Source organism: Rattus norvegicus, chromosome 15 (genome assembly GCF_021556685.1).
Source record: "Rattus norvegicus strain SHRSP/BbbUtx chromosome 15, alternate assembly SHRSP_T2T, whole genome shotgun sequence".
NCBI lineage: Eukaryota > Metazoa > Chordata > Mammalia > Rodentia > Muridae > Rattus > Rattus norvegicus.
Genome location: NC_141548.1, coordinates 93,539,894 through 93,558,365, shown reverse-complemented (window position 1 = coordinate 93,558,365; position 18,472 = coordinate 93,539,894). Strand labels below are relative to the sequence as shown.

Sequence of the window (18,472 nt, the reverse complement as noted above, 5' to 3'; positions counted from 1 at the left end):
CAGAACAATGAAGGAAATTCTCAGAGTAATGTAATGAAAGATATTAACAATGTTAGGAAGAGAATATGAGAATATTCTCTGAATTTGAAAAGCAGTTATCTAGAGATACTCTCCCAAGACCTCACATCTCTCTTTAATTCAATTTAATGCATTATCTCACTTGAAAACCCTTTGGGCAGACACATTTTTCTCTAATGAAATATCTAGCCTTTCTTGGAAGAAAATTATAGCACTGAAGATTATTTCTTAGGATTCAGTAGATAACAACTAATTTTAAAGTAAAAAAGAAGTTTAAAGTCTTGAACTAATAAGACCACTCTTGAAAATGTACAAAACCTCAAGAAGAATGAGGTTGTTGTTCATCTAACATAGATTATCACTTTTTTAATCCATTCAGGTCCTGTTTCCTTATACCCTTCTAGAAGTATTTAATCCAAAATGTTTCTGTATGATAAAACAAAAATTTATCAGCAATTAATTATCTAGGAACCAGATTCCATGCACAGTTACGCTACAGCTATTATTGTTTGAAACAATATTGGAAAGTGAACTCTTCTATAGGTTTTCTGGGAATCTGTCTGACAATAAGGTTGCCATCTAAGAAATGTATTCATCTGAGACACTTCCAGAAAGTATAGTACAACTGCTGCCTATTACATTGATTCAAAGCATTTATCAACTCACATGAATCAGCTAAGGTAGGAAGCCACACAGAAAGCACAATAAGCATAAAATCTATGTATTTGGTGTTGATAGCAATGAAAAAATAACTTTTGAAAAATAAAACTCAACCAAAAAAAAAACCCCAAACCCTTATCATGTGAGCTAGATTAATAACTAATCAAATACTTGCAAATTAACCAAATACTGCAAATACTGGTAGATCTGTCTGAACTCTGTTCAATTTTCATTGCCTTCATTTCTTCTTATAAATTGGCAGAAGCACTTTGTAAGCTACTAATGAGTAACCAGGCTCCACGGAATGCTTTACTCATACCTAGCAGAGATTGCTCATAAAGTTTGTAGATTATTGCATAATGTGATATAAATTACATATTGTTTATATATAATATGAGACAGATATCTGAGCTGATGACCTTTACATGGACTTAATATACTCTCCTTGATTTAATGAGACAGCAAAAAAGATGTGCTCTTGATTTCATTCAAAGCTAGGGTTTTCTTCTTCTTGACATTGATACATCAGCACTGTCTTCCATCTTGGATTTTACCCTTTCCCCTAGAAGGAAAAAATGTATTAAGCACAAATGTAACTCAAGCAGCTTTATCCTCCATATGATAAGGATAAAGGCAAAACCTTAAAGATAGATGAAAATTCTCGCGGTAATGTACTTACAGAAAGTCAGGAGAAAGCATTTGATATTGAACAGGGACACCGTATGTCAAAACATATGCTTCAATAAATGTTTAGTGGAACATTATTTAAAATCCAGCAAAAGACTTCATAAATTATTTCTATAAAGATTTTTCTTTGATTCTGTGAAAAGGTAGTATCTAATAGTAAACATAGACATGCATACCTGCTATTAACATGTAAACATGGATAGTAATAAATAATGTTAAAGTAGAAAACTGGCAAAAAAATCAGAACTGTGGACATCCCAATAGATGTGTATAATGTAGACTAGAAAACTAAAAATATTATATTATATTAGAAAAAACTAGAGATTACTTTTTGAAAAAAAAAGAATGCGTTGGCAGGAATTCTTGCTAATTCTCTTTCATAAACAGGGATGGCTTTAAAGGATATGGCTAAGAAATTAAGTTCAATGATAGGCAAGATGATACTGATTTTAAAATGTAATACATAGATCTGTCACAATTGTATTGATACTGAAAAAGAAAAGTATTCCTCTGGATCAGAGACAAAGTCATATTCAAATAATAAGGAGTGTTCAAAGTAATGTTACTGATCTTGGCAAGAAGAGACAAGGTGATTCCTGGGAGAGAAATATGATCTCACTTCTCAGAACTGCTTTTAGAATAAACAATCCTGGAAAATGTTTTGAATGAATTAGTAGTTAGGGTATTCCTATCAAATGTTTTGAATGAATTAGTAGTTAGGGCATTCCTATCTTGACAAGTTCTACATTATATTTAGGAGTAAAAGCAACCCCATTGGACTACTTCCAAACAATCAGTAAAGATGGCGGGTTTCCAATGCACAATATACAAGGAGAAGCAATTACCTAAATAAGGAACAGAAGACAAGGTTGACCAGTAGGCTATTTTCTAATCCTCAGAGAATTATGAAAACAACTAATGATGTCTAAGAAGAAATAATCCACTTCTCCTAGCTGTTTCATCTCATTAATAAATATCACAGGGAAAGTCAACAAATAAGTATAACAAAGCTCAAAAAAGTTGATAGATTATGGAAACTATAAAAAACCTTGTGATTTGATTAATGACTTTCCAATAGGTTTCAACTTAATTTATAGTTTCCCTTGTATGCTAAAGAGGATATTGTAAGAGCCTTTAAACCACTTCGAATAAAGTGCCAATCAATACAAGTTTTAAGCCAGAAAACTTAAGAAAATATGTGCTATCATGGAGTAAAATAAAAAGTAGTATAAAACTCATTCTTCTCTTACCCCATAGATGCAGAAGAATGAAAGAGGAGCAAAACTTATGACCTGACCACAATATGGGTGAAAAATATTATCATGTAGTTATAATTAGAACTCTTAATACTATGCACTTAACATGGGACAGTCCCTTTTGATATCACATATGATTACAATAGAGTCTGTCTGGTAAACTACTATTTCATTGTGAAGGTTGTATGGCCTGTATGTTGGTCTGATCACTGCATGTAGACTAGCCAAAGAAAGTATGTAGAATTTTGCATGTCAATGTGATGAGAACACTTCTAAACTCCTCTAGTGCATGAAAACCTTGATTATAATTTTGTCCAATGAGGAACCAAATACAAGTGTATTTCTAACCAGGCTGTTTTGTCTGGCCTCAGTAGGAAAGACTGTACCTAATCCTATAGTGACTGGAGGTGCCAGAGTGAGTTGATTCCCCTGGAGGTACCTTCCTATTCTCAGGACAATGATAATAGTGAAAGAAGCCTTTTGGGGGAACTGGGAGGAGAGAGTTTCAATTGGGATGTAAAGTGAATAAATTAAGAAAGGTTAATAGAAAAAACTTCATGCTCACATTATGCCTTCTTAGAATAACTTTTTCTAATAACATTTGTAAGTAGAAAACTGGGATTCAGACAGCACATACTATAGGTTATTTTATTATTTGCATAGCCCATTTTAAATAAACCTATTTGGTTAATAAACAAAATCTGGAAATGTGTCCATAATTTCTATGAAGTCTATAGTCCAGGAGAAGAAATGTAACCCATTTAAATTTATCAACTTTTATATAAAATGTTTGTTTGTAGACACAGGTTAACATATTTCAGTCATTGAAAAAAATCACTTAATATTGTTTTCAAAGCTGTGCCATTTGCAATTTTCCTCTTTAGTATAAACTGTGTTTTAATTTTTTTATTTGTTCTCTCAAATTTTGATCACTAGTAAATAAATATTTATGGTGAAGTTTATATAAAAATTTCCAACACAAACTTTTCAACAAAAATATGCAAAGTATTATTATTTCTATAACAATCTATGTGTATTCCAACAGGATGACTTGCACTTAGTCAAACAATAAGTTCATGAAACATCTCAGAAGTATGAGCATTATCAAATGTCACTGATACTCAAGACAGTTTAATATCAGGCAGGTCTATCTGCATCACAGACGGTATGTGTCCCAGAATAACTCCGAATACAATAGAGGCAAACATAGATGACAATGTCACATGGCAATTTCAAAAAATTTACACATTGCTAGAACAGCTTTATGGGTACTGGGTAAACAGAAGAAATATTTTCTACAATAACAAAATAATATTTTTTATAAAATTTTCATCGACATCAATTTCACTGGGTGGTAAATGTCTTAAATACATAAAATTATGTAAAGTTCACTACCATCGTCAATCCAATAGGCAAAGTCAGTACCAAGGACAAGTTTCCTTTCTCACAGGGAGATTGGATGTTTGTATCTAGTATGAGACTTGACATAAGAAATATTGCACTACAATGATTGTCTTTCCCATTCAGTGAAATTTTATAGGAGTTATCTATTTCTCTCTAACTAAATGCAGTTATTGTTTCTGGATATTCAGTGTTGTTTCTGCTCTGCATATAAGCTACATTCCCTGGTTACAGATTTCTGCATATGAGTCATTAGTGCTTCTACCAGGTATTGAGAATAATTACATGCATTTCTATATAGATATCTACTAATTAATAGCAGAGCAAAGAGCATGTGCTCATTTGTAGAGCAGGAGCCCTGATTTATAATAAACATTCATTTCTTTCTATTTTTTCTTAATTTATTTTTAAGTGTGTAGTGTGTATGTGTGTGTGTGTGTTTGTGTGTGTGTGTGTGTGTGTGTGTGTGTGTGTGTGTGTATTCATCACTTTCAGATTCCAAATAGGTCTGAGGCTTTTCCTGAAATCATGGTTTATGGAAAGGGAATATAGGTTCTTCTTTAAACTGGCACCATGTTTGGCATTGCAATTAATGGCCTGAGGCCAGGGTCTCTTGGCCTAAAAGCAAATCTTCTAATGCTAAAGAAGAATAATTATACAGCAAGGTCTCAGTGTGCTTGGTTTCTGATATCCTTGAGATATTCAGTGCTTCCTTTATGTGACATGGTTTGATTAGCTTCCTGCTGATTTTACCCCTTGTATAATAGTTTTTCATGACTCACTCCCATCCTTCCCACCCCTCTATAAATATTATACCTGCTGTGCTTTGTTATACACTTGGTTGGCACAAGCAATCAGCTTATGCAAGGCCTCCCCATCTCAGCATTTCTAACTTCTTTATCTTTTCATCTTGTGGTTGAAGAATGTCCTGCTAGGTGCTTGGTTCAAAGCCAGAGGAATCAGATGGTTTCGAAGCAAAGTTAAAGCAAGTTGTCAGGGAAGTGACATGAGTTCTGGGAACTAACCTCTGACTTTCTAGAAGAGTTGCACCTATTTTTACCCACTGAGCAATCTTTCCAGCCCACACATTTATTTCTGATTTGAGAATTTTGTTTTACCATTATCTTACATAATCTAAATTTAAGCATCAATTTTACTATAATTTGGGATATTTAATTTAAAATAAAAGGTGGTATCTAGAAATTTGGGGTCAGGCGACCAGCCAGGATTGTATTGGTGGTGGTTCTTGTAAGATTCAAACATAATGAATATGGCTGTCTTAAGGAAAACACCAAGTGGCTGAGACTTTCAGTTATCAGAACCAGAGTTTCCAAAGAATTTAAAATAACACTCTGCTCCCAGGAAATGAGCTAACCTGGAAGAGGGCAGGGCCTTTTTCAGTCCCCTATTCGCATGCCAAAGATACCTCTTCACTGAGAAATGTAAGGATCAATGTGCATCATCCAGGACCAACTCATGCTGTTGCCAAAGGCTGTCCTCCACAAGTGTATAAAAAGTGTGTGCTTTTGCTACTCAGGGTCGCCTCTGTCTCGATGAAAGGGCAACCCCAGTGTGCTGGATCATTAAACCTCTTGCTTGATTGCATTGGTCTCCGTCTCCATGGTTTTGTGAGTGTGATCTCGTGTAGGGCTCATTATGTCCTACATTCTCTCAAGATGTAAAGGCTGCTGATTATATTTATCTCAAGGAAAAGTGAAAGCAGCTAGTTATCAATATGCAGCTCCTAAGAACAATGTTGTTGTTTGCATAAGGTTTAAACAGGCTCCTAAAGGATGAGGTGCCATTAATTTGGTTATTCAGTATAAAGATGCTAAGAGGCAATTAGAGTTTAAGACTTGGCTACTAGATCATGGATGGACATATCTTTTTAAAAATTAATGTAACACTTGTGTTTTCTTTCTGGAATCATCGTTTTTGGTTTCCATCACTGTGGGGATAGGAAATAGTCATGGTATATCTAAAGAAGATCTTATGTCAGTGCACTGTTTGTGGATTCTGTTGCTCTAAGGTAAATAGAAGACTTCTTTTTTCTTATTCACTTATACATTCTCAATTAAATAGCTTTAGTAACAAAAGAGAAACTAGTATAACAGCAAGTATGAAATGGAGGCTCTACCTGTATGTCCCAATAAATTTTCATGAAGCACTGACCAAGCCAGCTCAGGCAGTCAACAGCTTCTCCAGGGCAGGAGTGAGGATTGAAAAGAAAAAAAACACAATTACACAACATTTAATGTGACTCCTGCTAGTTCTGAGGCTTAAGCAGACAATCTGCTCTTATTACCACATTAATCGCATGCAGAATGATAAGATCAGTTCTGAGTCTAGGAAGAAGTAAGGTGATAATCAAAGTCCTATAAACACCTTTCTAGGACTGGTTAGGATGGCCAAGATGAAAGGACTGCCACACATGCTTCCACAGAGCCTGCTCTGAGCTTTGCATTAACTCAAATGTAAATGTTCTTAATCAGGCCCCACTTCCTGAGTCCAAGCACAAAGCCATATTCCTGCTCTGGGTTTCCTTCTTTTGTCCTGATAATGTCAAATTCCCTCCAAATGTCTAGAAGCAAATAGCCCCAAAAGGTTCTCTACAAAGCACATCTAGAAACACCAATACAATGAGATTTGAAATTCAATGTAGGATTTCTTAAGAAGACTTGAAGCCCTAGAATAGAGAAATGCCAGGGCAGGGAGGCTGGAGTGGGTAAGTGGGAGGGGGAGCAACATCATGGATGCATGGGGACAGGTTGGTATAGAAGATTTGTGGAGGGAAAAACAGGAAGGAGAATAACATTTGAAATGTAAATAAATAAAATAACCAATAAAAATTTTTAAAAAAGAAGATTGTCACCTTCACCATATTCTAATAAGGATTTAATTATAAAACTTCACAAAATGGCAATAAGAAAAATGACTAACTCCATATTTTCTTTATTCTTGGCCAGATAATTCCTACAGAGGTAGCCCAATTTATGTGCTCAAATTTTGTCGTTCCTGTTTTATTTTGACAATTCTGTGTAAATAGTTATACATTTTACTGGCTTCTGATCTATTTTCTGCACAAAATAATGAGTAAATATTTTTAGGGGCCGAAGATTAATAGCGATCGATGAAAATGATGTGCCAACTAAGCAAATGAAGAAATATATATATATATATATATATATATATATATATATATATATATATTATTTTTTTATTAGCTTGAGTATTTCTATTTACATTTCGAGTATTATTCCCTTTCCCGGTTTCCGGGCAATCATCCCCCTAATCCCTCCCTCTCCCCTTCTTTATGGGTGTTCCCCTCCCCATCCTCCCCCCATTGCTGCCCTCCCCGCAACAATCACGTTCACTGGGGGTTCAGTCTTAGCAGGACCAAGGGCTTCCCCTTCCAATGGTGATCTTACTAGAATATTCATTGCTACCTATGAGATCAGAGTCCAGAGTCCAGAGTCAGTCCATGTATAGTCTTTAGGTAGTGGCTTAGTCCCTGGAAGCTCTGGTTGCTTGACATTGTTGTACATAAGGGGTCTCGAGCCCCTTCAAGCTCTTCCAGTTCTTTCTCTGATTCCTTCAACGGGGGTCCTATTCTCAGTTCAGTGGTTTGCTGCTGGCATTCGCCTCTGTATTTGCTGTATTCTGGCTGTGTCTCTCAGGAGCGATCTACATCCGGCTCCTGTCGGTCTGCACTTCTTTGCTTCATCCATCTTGTCTAATTGGGTGGCTGTATATGTATGGGCCACATGTGGGGCAGGCTCTGAATGGGTGTTCCTTCAGTCTCTGTTTTAATCTTTGCCTCTCTATTCCCTGCCAAGGGTATTCTTGTTCCCATTTTAAAGAAGGAGTGAAGCATTCACATTTTGATCATCCGTCTTGAGTTTCATGTGTTCTAGGCATCTAGGGTAATTCAAGCATTTGGGCTAATAGCCACTTATCAATGAGTGCATACCATGTGTGTTTTTCTGTGATTTGGTTACCTCACTCAGGATGATATTTTCCAGTTCCCGACCATTTGCCTACGAATTTCATAAAGTCATTGTTTTTGATAGCTGAGTAATATTCCATTGTGTAGATGTACCACATTTTCTGTATCCATTCCTCTGTTGAAGGGCATCTGGGTTCTTTCCAGCTTCTGGCTAATATAAATAAGGCTGCCATGAACATAGTGGAGCATTGTCTTTCTTATAAATTGGGGCATCTTTTGGGTATATGCCCAAGAGAGGTATAGCTGGATCCTCAGGCAGTTCAATGCCAATTTTCTGAGGAACCTCCAGACTGATTTCCAGGGACTAGACAAGGTTGCCCACTCTCTCCCTACTTATTCAATATACTTCTTGAAGTTCTAGCCAGAGCAATCAGACAACAAAAGGAGGTCAAGGGGATACAGATCGGAAAAGAAGAAGTCAAAATATCACTATTTGCAGATGATATGATATATTTAAGTGATCCCAAAAGTTCCACCAGAGGACTACTAAAGCTGATAAACAACTTCAGCAAAGTGTCTGGGTATAAAATTAACTCAAATAAATCATTTGCCTTCCTCTATACAAAAGAGAAACAAGCCGAGAAAGAAATTAGGGAAACGACACCCTTCATAATAGACCCAGATAATATAAAGTACCTCGGTGTGACTTTAACCAAGCAAGTAAAAGATCTGTACAATAGAATTTCAAGACTCTGAAGAAAGAAATTGAAGAAGACCTCAGAAGATGGAAAGCCATTGTTTTTGATAGCTGAGTAATATTCCATTGTGTAGATGTACCACATTTTCTGTATCCATTCCTCTGTGGAAGGGCATCTGGGTTCTTTCCAGCTCCTGGCTATTATAAATAAGGCTGCGATGAACATAGTGGAGCACGTGTCTTTCTTATATGTTGGGGCATCTTTTGGGTATATACCCAAGAGAGGTATAGCTGGATCCTCAGGCAGTTCAATGTCCAATTTTCTGAGGAACCTCCAGACTGATTTCCAGAATGGTTGTACCAGTCTGCAATCCCACCAACAATGGAGGAGTGTTCCTCTTTCTCCACATCCTCGCCAGCATCTGCTGTCACCTGAGTTTTTGATCTTAGCCATTCTCACTGCGTGAGGTGAAATCTCAGGGTTGTTTTGATTTGCATTTCCCTTATTACTAAAGATGTTGAACATTTCTTTAGGTGTTTCTCCGCCATTCGGCATTCCTCAGCTGTGAATTCTTTGTTTAGCTCTGAACCCCATTTTTTAATAGGGTTATTTGTCTCCCTGTGGTCTAACTTCTTGAGTTCTTTGTATATTTTGGATATAAGGCCTCTATCTGTTGTAGGATTGGTAAAGATCTTTTCCCAATCTGTTGGTTGCCCTTTTGTCCTAACCACAGTGTCCTTTGCCTTACAGAAGCTTTGCAGTTTTATGAGATCCCATTTGTCGATTCTTGATTTTAGAGCATAAGCCATTGGTGTTTTGTTCAGGAAATTTTTTCCAGTGCCCATGTGTTCCAGATGCTTCCCTAGTTTTTCTTCTATTAGTTTGAGTGTGTCTGGTTTGATGTGGAGGTCCTTGATCCACTTGGACTTAAGCTTTGTACAGGGTGATAAGCATGGATCGATCTGCATTCTTCTACATGTTGACGTCCAGTTGAGCCAGCACCATTTGCTGAAAATGCTATCCTTTTTCCATTTGATGGTTTTGTCTCCTTTGTCAAAAATCAAGTGCCCATAGGTGTGTGGGTTCTTTTCTGGGTCTTCAATTCTGTTCCATTGGTCTATCTGTCTGTCTCTGTACCAATACCATGCCCACACAAAGACCCAACAAAGAAAGACCAATTTCCCTTATGAATATGGACGCAAAAATACTCAATAAAATTCTGGCGAACTGAATCCAAGAGCACATCAAAACAATCATCCACCATGATCAAGTAGGCTTCATTCCAGGCATGCAGGGATCGTTTAATATACGGAAAACCATCAACGTGATCCATTATATAAACAAACTGAAAGAACAAAACCACATGATCATTTCATTAGATGCTGAGAAAGCATGTGACAAAATTCAACACCCCTTCATGATAAAAGTCCTGGAAAGAATAGGAATTCAAGGCCCATACCTAAACATAGTAAAAGCCATATACAGCAAACCATTTGCTAACATTAAACTAAATGGAGAGAAACTTGAAGCAATCCCACTAAAATCAGGGACTAGACAAGGCTGCCCACTCTCTATCTACTTATTCAATATAGTTCTTGAAGTTCTAGCCAGAGCAATCAGACAACAAAAGGAGTTCAAGGGGATACAGATTGGAAAAGGAGAAGTCAAAATATCACTATTTGCAGATGATATGATAGTATATTTAAGTGATCCCAAAAGTTCCACCAGAGAACTACTAAAGCTGATAAACAACTTCAGCCAAGTGGCTGGGTATAAAATTAACTCAAATAAATCAGTATCCTTCTTCTACACAAAAGAGCAACAAGCCGAGAGAGAAATTAGGGAAACGACACCCTTCATTATAGATCCAAATAATATAAAGTACCTCGGTGTGACTTTAACCAAGCAAGTAAAAGATCTGTACAATAAGAACTTCGAAACTCTGAAGAATGAAATTGAAGAAGACCTCAGAAGATGGAAAGATCTCCCATGCTCATGGATTGGCAGGATTAATATAGTAAAAATGGCCATTCTACCAAAAGCGATCTACAGATTCAATGCAATCCCCATCAAAATACCAATCCAATTCCTCAAAGAGTTAGACAGAACAATTTGCAAATTCATCTGGAATAACAAAAACCCCATGATAGCTAAAACTATCCTCAACAATAAAAGGACTTCAGGGGGAATCACTATCCCTGAACTCAAGCAGTATTACAGAGCATTAATGATAATAACTGCATGGTATTGGTACAGAAGAAATATATTTTTGTCATATTCTCTTCGAACTGAAGAGCAAATTCACAAATTTCTAACGAGTAGCAGCCCCTGGTCCTTGTGAGTTTCTTGAATTTCAGTGTGTTTTGAATAATTAAATTTTCTGAGTCTCTTTGAATTGATTCAGTTATATGACAGCATCAGTTTTGTTACAGTACATTTTAATAACATTCATTTATATTTATGGGTATGTATCTTCCCCTGTTAATGTAATGTGTACAACATACATGGGAGTGCCTGTAGAGGACAATAGAATCCATAGAATGCTCTGGAACGGAGTGACAGGATGTTGTGGGTTGCCAAAATAGGTGTAACAGAATCCTAATCCATCAGAGAAGTAAGCGTTCACAATCATTGAATAGTCTACCCAGCTACTCACCAAAGTATATATTTATTGCAAAGCTAGCGTGTATTTATAATTAATGTGAGTTCATTAAATACATTACATTTCAGAAATTTTATCCTAATAACTTTCCTGGTGATTGCTATGAGGAATATTAACATTTCTTTATTCTGTAAATCAAAAGTATATGGAATTGAATCCTGTGATCTAATTCTTTTGCATATATTATTGTCACAGTCTAGGTATTATTAATATTTTGTTTTACATTGATAGAAAATGTTAAAATTGACATTATAGCAATGTTAACTAATAGAATAGGTGAGATGTTTGTCACTGTTAAATGTTTATGGATATTAATAAATGTAGCTCAATATTAAGAAAAAAGGAATTTGAGCATAGACAATAATATACTATTAAGAATGGCATATTCAGTTTAAATGATCTTCTTAAATTTAATATAAAATATTCTGAAAAATATATATATTCACTCCTTAGATGAAATGTTACTATTTTTGTTCCAAAAGTACAGTAAAAATGAATTAATTTGAAGAATTACAATATACTCTCTATTTATTTATTAAGTAGACAACATGAGATTTATAAAATGTTCATCTTAGAATATAAATATATTTTAAAAGTATTAAGTTATGATATTATCATAGCAAATACACTAATTTCAAATATAATAACTTATTTATTGTTTTTATTTTTCTTGGATAGTTTATACATTTACATTTAAATATTTTTCCCTTTCCCCCCTTTCCAATAGCCTCTCCCCCATCTCCCTGCATCTATGAGGTTTCTCCCATTCCCACTCACCCACTCCCACCTCAATGCCCTGGCATTACCCTACATTGGGGAAATGAGCCTTCACAAAACCAAGAGCTTTTCTTCTTATTGATGCTGGACAGTGCCATCCTCTGCTACATATGTTTCTGAAGCCGTGTGTCCCTCCATGTGTATTCATGGAGGTGGTTTAGTTGGCTGGTGGTTTATTCCCTGGGAGCTCTGGTATGGTCTGTTAGTTGATATTATTTTTCTTCTGATGGGGTTGCAAACCCCTGCAGGTCTTTCAGTCTTTTCTCTAACTCTCCCGTTGGGTTCCCTTTCTTCATTCCAATGGTTAGCTGCAAGCATCCTCATCTGTTTCAGTAGGGCTCTGGCAGAGCCTCTCAGGAGACAGCCAAAATTGGCTCCTGTCACCAAGCATTTCTTGGCATCATCCATAGTGAATGGGTTTGGTGCCTGAATATGGGAAGGATCCCCAGATGGGACAATCTCTGGATGACCTTTATTTTCAGTCCCTGCTCCATTTTTTGTCCCTGTATTTCCTATCATGAGTATTTTGTTCTCCCTTCTAAGAAGGAATGAAGCATCTATATTTTGGTCTTCCTTCTTCTTGAGGTTCATATGATCTGTGAATTTTTGCTTACGTATTCCAAGCTTTGGGGCTAATACCCACATATCAGTGAGTATATACCATGTGTGCTCTTTTGTGACTGGGTTACCTATTGGTATTCTGTCTAAGATCCACCCCCATGTCTAACTGGCAACAACCAAGTATGCTATGCCCCACAGTTGCCTGGCAAAAGCCAGCTGTGCCTGACTATAAAGGGGGCTGCTTGCCCTGTCCTCTCCATCTTACTTCTCTCTTGCTCTCTTTTCTTCTTGCTCTTCTTCTCTTCTTTGCTCTTCTCCACTCTCTTGCCCTCTCTCTTTCTCTTCCCATTCCTGTCCCCTCTCCCTTCTCATGCCCATGGCTGGCCTCCTTTCTTTCATCTCTTCTACTCTTCTTCTCTTCTTAAACCTGTCTATGTGGAACTGTGTTGGTTTGGTGTGTTCTGTCTGGATGAGGGCCAAGATTTAAACCAGAACATTGCCTCACAGAGGATGATAATTTCTAGGTTCAGCCATTTGCCTAAGATTTTCATATAGTTATTATTTTTAGTAGCTGAGTAGTATTCCATTGTGTAAATATACCACATTTTCTGTGTGCATTGTTTTGTTGAAGGACATCTGGGTACTTTCCAGCCTCTGGCTATTATAAATAAGGCTGCTATGAACATAGTTGTTGCTGTAAAATTATAAAAAAAAAATGCTGTCTTTTATCCCACACTAGATCAGGTACCATAGTGCCCCAAGATATCGGTAGACATCTTCATATCAGCCAGCCAAGCATCTCACCCACTTTGCTTCATCCCATATCACACTGCCAATGGCTACTCTCTGAGCCTGGCAACAATCTCTCTACCCATCTAGTTTCGAAGGCAGGTTGCCAGCATGCCAGACATATACATCTCAGTTTCATGGTGGGCTAGCTTCCATAGCCACCACACACTTTCTTCAACTTAAGTTACCACATGAAAGAACACACAACACAATAACCTCTGATGCAATTGAATTGCCCACCTAGACATACAAATCCCTGTACACATCCATCCCTTAAAAATATTCATAACAACCTGTAAATGGACAGAGAAGAATCCTAACATCCTCCTCCATGTTCTCTCACCTGCTCCTCCACTCCCTGGTTCCAGTTTTCTCCTCCACTTCAAAACTTTTCTAGAGTCTCTCCTTCCTATTTGTCCAATGACAGACCTTGTTCTATCTTGTACCTGCCTTCCCCTGCATAATGATATCATCCTACACATAGTGGAGCTTGTCTCCTTGTTATATGTTGGAGCATCTTTTGGGTGCATACCCAGGAGTTGTATAGCTTGGTCTTCAGGTAGTATAATGTCCAATTTTCTGAGAAGCCTCCAGACTGATTTCAAGAGTGGTTGTACTATCTTGCAATCCCACCAACAATAGAGGAGTGTTCCTCTTTCTTCACATCCTCCCCAACATTGGTTGGCACCTAAGGATTTGATCTATGATATTCTGACTGGTGTAAAGTGGAATCTCAGGGTTGTTGTGATTTGTATTTTCATGATGACTAAGGATGTTGAACATTTCTTTAGGTGCTTCTCAACCATTCAATATGTCTCAGTTGAGAATTCTTTGTTTAGCTCTGTACTCCATTTTTAATAGTATTATTTGATTCTCTGGAGTCTAACTTCTTGAGTTCCTTGTATATATATTAGATATTAGCCCTCTATCGGATCTAGGATTGGTAAAGATCTTTTCCCCATCTGTTGCTGTTTTGTACTATTGACAGTGTCCTTTGCCTTACACAAGCTTTGCAATTTTATGAGGTCCTATTTATGGAATCTTGATCTTAGAGCATAAGTCATTGGTATTCTGTTCAGGAAAATTTCCCCTGTGCCAATGTGTTTAATTCTCTTCACCACTTTCTCTTCTACTAGTTTCAGTGTATCTGGTTTTATGTGGAAGTCTTTGATCCACTTGTGCCTGATCTTTTAAAAGGAGGTAAGAATGAGTTAATTTGCGTTCTTTTACATGCTGACCTCCAGGTGAACCAAGACCATTTGTGGAAAATACTCTCGTTTTTTACATTGGTTAGTTTTAGCTCTTTTGTCAAAGATCAAGTGACCATAGGTGTGTGGGTGCATTTCTGGGTCTTCAATTCATTCATTGATCAACCTGCCTGTCTCTGTACCGATACCATCAGTTTTTATCATGATTGCCCTGGATTACAGCTTGAGGTCAGGGATCGTGATTCCCCCAGAAGTTCTTTCATTGTTCAGAATCTTGAGTTTTTCGTTACTGCAAATGAACTTGCAAACTGCTCTTTCTAACTCTATGAAAAATTAGACAACAAAAAGAGGTCAAAGGGATTCAAACTAGAAAAGAAAAAGTCAAAATATCACTATTTTCAGATGATATGATAGTCTGCTTAAGTGACCCCAAAAATTCCACTGGACAACTCCTACAGCTGATAACTTCAACAAAATGGCTGGATATACAATTAGCTCAAACAAATCAGCAGCCTTATTCTACTCAAAGGATAAACTGGCTGAGAAAGAAATTAGGGAAATGACACTCTTCACAATAGCCACAAATAATATAAGATACTTTGGTGTGACTCTAACTTAGCAAGTGAAAGATCTATATGAAAAGAATTTCAAGTATCTGAAGAAAGAATCGAAGAAGATCTCAAGGTGGAAAGATCTGCCAGGACCATGTATGGGCAGGATGAATATAGTAAAAATGGCCATCTTGCCAAAAGCAATCCCTGTCAACATTCCAAATCAGTTGTTCATAGAGTTAAAAAGAGCAATTTTCAAATTCATTGGAATCATAACTTTTTCATTCTCTTTTGTTTAAAGCTTTTTTATATGTGGTTATTTTGCTTACATGTATGTGTGCTGTATGCTCAGAGGCCAGAATAAGGAGGCAGACTCCTTGAAACTTGAGTCTTATTCCTCCTCTGTTAGGCACAATGCTGCAGCTGAAACCCTCCTCTGGAAGAAGAGTGGGTTTTCTAAATTACTAGAACATCTCTCCAGGTCCTGTGATTTCCTTTGATTTAGCTGGAAATTAAATATTCAGAAGGATGGATGTCATTGTTGTCTAAAGTACTTGGCAACAACATTCTGTAGTTATTTATTTGAAATAGTTTAATTTGTTTAAAATTGCATGTCACTTTCAGTTTCCTTAATCTGTTCTGATTTGGCAAATTTGGTTGTTAGGAGAAATGATAGTGTGCTTTTAATGACTGTACACAATGAATGCAGAAAATTACCCACGTTGTATTGGATCTTTTTTTAAAAATATCGCTATGATGTAATGTATCTTTTGAAATATTCTATGCAATGGTGTTAGTATATTTATTATAATAATTATTGTTTCATTCTATCTTGCATTCAATATATACCTAATATTAGACAACAATAATAAATTATTCAACATTTACTTTTTAATTTGCAGCCTGCCTTCAACTTTAACTAATACCTCATATGGGTAACATCACCTACATGTGCAAACCTCATCTTTAAATGAGGATATTAAAAATGTAAAAGAGGGGCTGGGGATTTAGCTCAGTGGTAGAGCGCTTGCCTAGGCAGCGCAAGGCCCTGGGTTCGGTCCCCAGCTCCGAAAAAAAGAACCAAAAAAAAAAAAATGGAAAAGAATGTGAAACTTTTAATAAAATTTTCTTCTTTTAGAATTTAGTGTATGAAATACTGCCTCATATATAGTAAGCCAAAATTATTACTCTATTATTATCATATTCTGTATACCTTATAGCACCTTGGTTGGAGTTTTCTTCCTAAATACTAATTGTATATGTTATGCTGTTCATTGTATTGCCATATATTTTTATCTTTCACACTTTGCATATTTTCTTACTCTCAGACAATATCTAGCCACTTCTCTCTTTCTCTGCTTTTCTTTCTTTCATTCATTTTGCTAATGTTTTTACTTTTTAAATTTTTTTTTTTAGATTTCATTGTCTTTCATACCTAAAGAGAAAGATGTGTGCTTGTCTGTAACACTGTGATTTTACTTATCTTAAGGACCTGCAGTTGCATCCATTTTCCAACATAATTTCATTCTTCTTCAGGGCAGAAAAAAGTGCCCCCTCATGTGTCTGTTTAATTTCTTACGAGTTTATTAATAGCCACAGAGAACAATTGTACAACTTTGCCATGGTGGCTATTTTACTACAATACATGTGGGTGTGAAGGTGTCCCTTCAGCAAGTTGACTTAGCTCATATAATTTTTATTTTTTTTTTTACAAAACTGTTCACTTGATGTCTTTGCAGCTAGCATTCCTCTATAATTGTTTGTGATTCACAACATTGCCAAAAGGTCACTTGATTATTTAGGAGGGCAGGAGTAAAACAAATTTTAGTATATTAATAACTTTTTTGTTACCCTTTAGGTTACATATTTTCTTATTTTTATTATTAATTAATTATTATATTTATTTACATCCCAAGTGTTGCCCTCCTTCTGGTACCTACTCACCAAGTTACCAACCCCCATTCCTCCTGGACTTAACTTCCAAGAGGGCCCCTCCTCACCATCCTACCTCACTAGGGAGTCAAGTCTCTACAGGAGTAGGTATATCCTTTCCCACTGAGGCTAGACAAAGTAGGGGAAGGAGGAAGGGAAAAATGGACAGGATCAGGTATTGTGAGGGGAGACATAAAAGAAATGTAGAGAGCTGGAAGAATGCAAGTATGAATTAATAAAGAATGCTGGAAATATGCAACTGCCAGGTGTGAGAATAGGGTGTTGGAGGAACCGTTATAAAGGTGTAAGAGGCTCCCAGGACTGAATTTGGGTGATCTTAACTGAAATGCCTAACAGTGGGGATCACATCCAGTAATTACATAGACCCTCAAGAGGAGGGACAGGGACACCAACATACTGTCAAAATGTTTGACTCAAAATTGTTCTTTTGTAAAAGAAATGCAGGGACAAAAATGGAGTAGAGACTGAACAAAGGACTGACCACTGACCTGCCCAACTTGGCATCCATACCACGGGCAGACACCAAACCCTGACACTATTACTGATGCTATGTTGTCCTTGCAGAGAGGTATCTAGCATGGCTGTTCTCTGAGAGGCTCCACCAGCAGATACTTATTGCCAAACAACGGACTGATGCTGGGATCCCTGTTGAAGAGAGATGGGGAGGATTGAAGGAACTGAAAGGAATGCCAACTCCGTAGAAAGACCAACAGTGCCAAGTACCCCGGAGAGCTCCCAGAGAATACGCCACCAACCAAAGAGCATACACAAGCTGGCCCGAGGCCCCCAACACATGTCTAGCAGAAGACTACCAAAATGTCACTTGAAAATTCAGCTTTTCATGGCGTTCCTTTGCCAGTTTTAGTAAAATCCAACTGCTTGTGAAGTCCATAGAGAATAAATAAAATTCCAGCGTGCTTTATTGTTTCATTCTTAAAATTCTAATCATAATCTATGTCAAAATCACTTGTATCCTTAGTAAACATTAAGTTCTATCTTGTAGCCTATTATTATTCAGCCAATGCTTGCTTTTTCAGATATGTTCGTGACATTTATACTTTCTCCCAGCATATCTAGATTCTCCTGACTTAGTTCTTAACCAAAATGTATGTTCTCACAACCCTATTTTTCATTATCTTCACCCCTTCATGGTTTCTTTTGATAGAAGTTATTTTTTGCTTTAATTAAGCATATGTATCCTTTACCTTACACCACTACAAGAAAGCATTGAATATATCGCTTTATCCAATATCAAAACTGAAAAAAATAAAGAATAAACATTTAAGGACCAAAATCGATACTATA

General features: G+C 36.7%; 1 long non-coding RNA gene across 3 annotated transcripts in view; it reads left to right on the top strand.

Annotated features, from left to right (window-relative positions):
• Positions 1-18,097, top strand: part of LOC148001124 (uncharacterized) — a 98,975-nt gene extending 80,878 nt beyond the window's left edge. For 2 of the 3 annotated variants that reach the window (XR_015638511.1, XR_015638510.1), the window contains one exon: positions 17,732-18,085. This is a non-coding gene — a long non-coding RNA (uncharacterized LOC148001124). Of the gene's footprint in view, positions 1-17,731 lie in introns of all 3 variants that reach the window. The other variant, XR_015638512.1, reaches the window with a different exon arrangement.
• Positions 18,098-18,472: the final 375 nt, after the last annotated feature.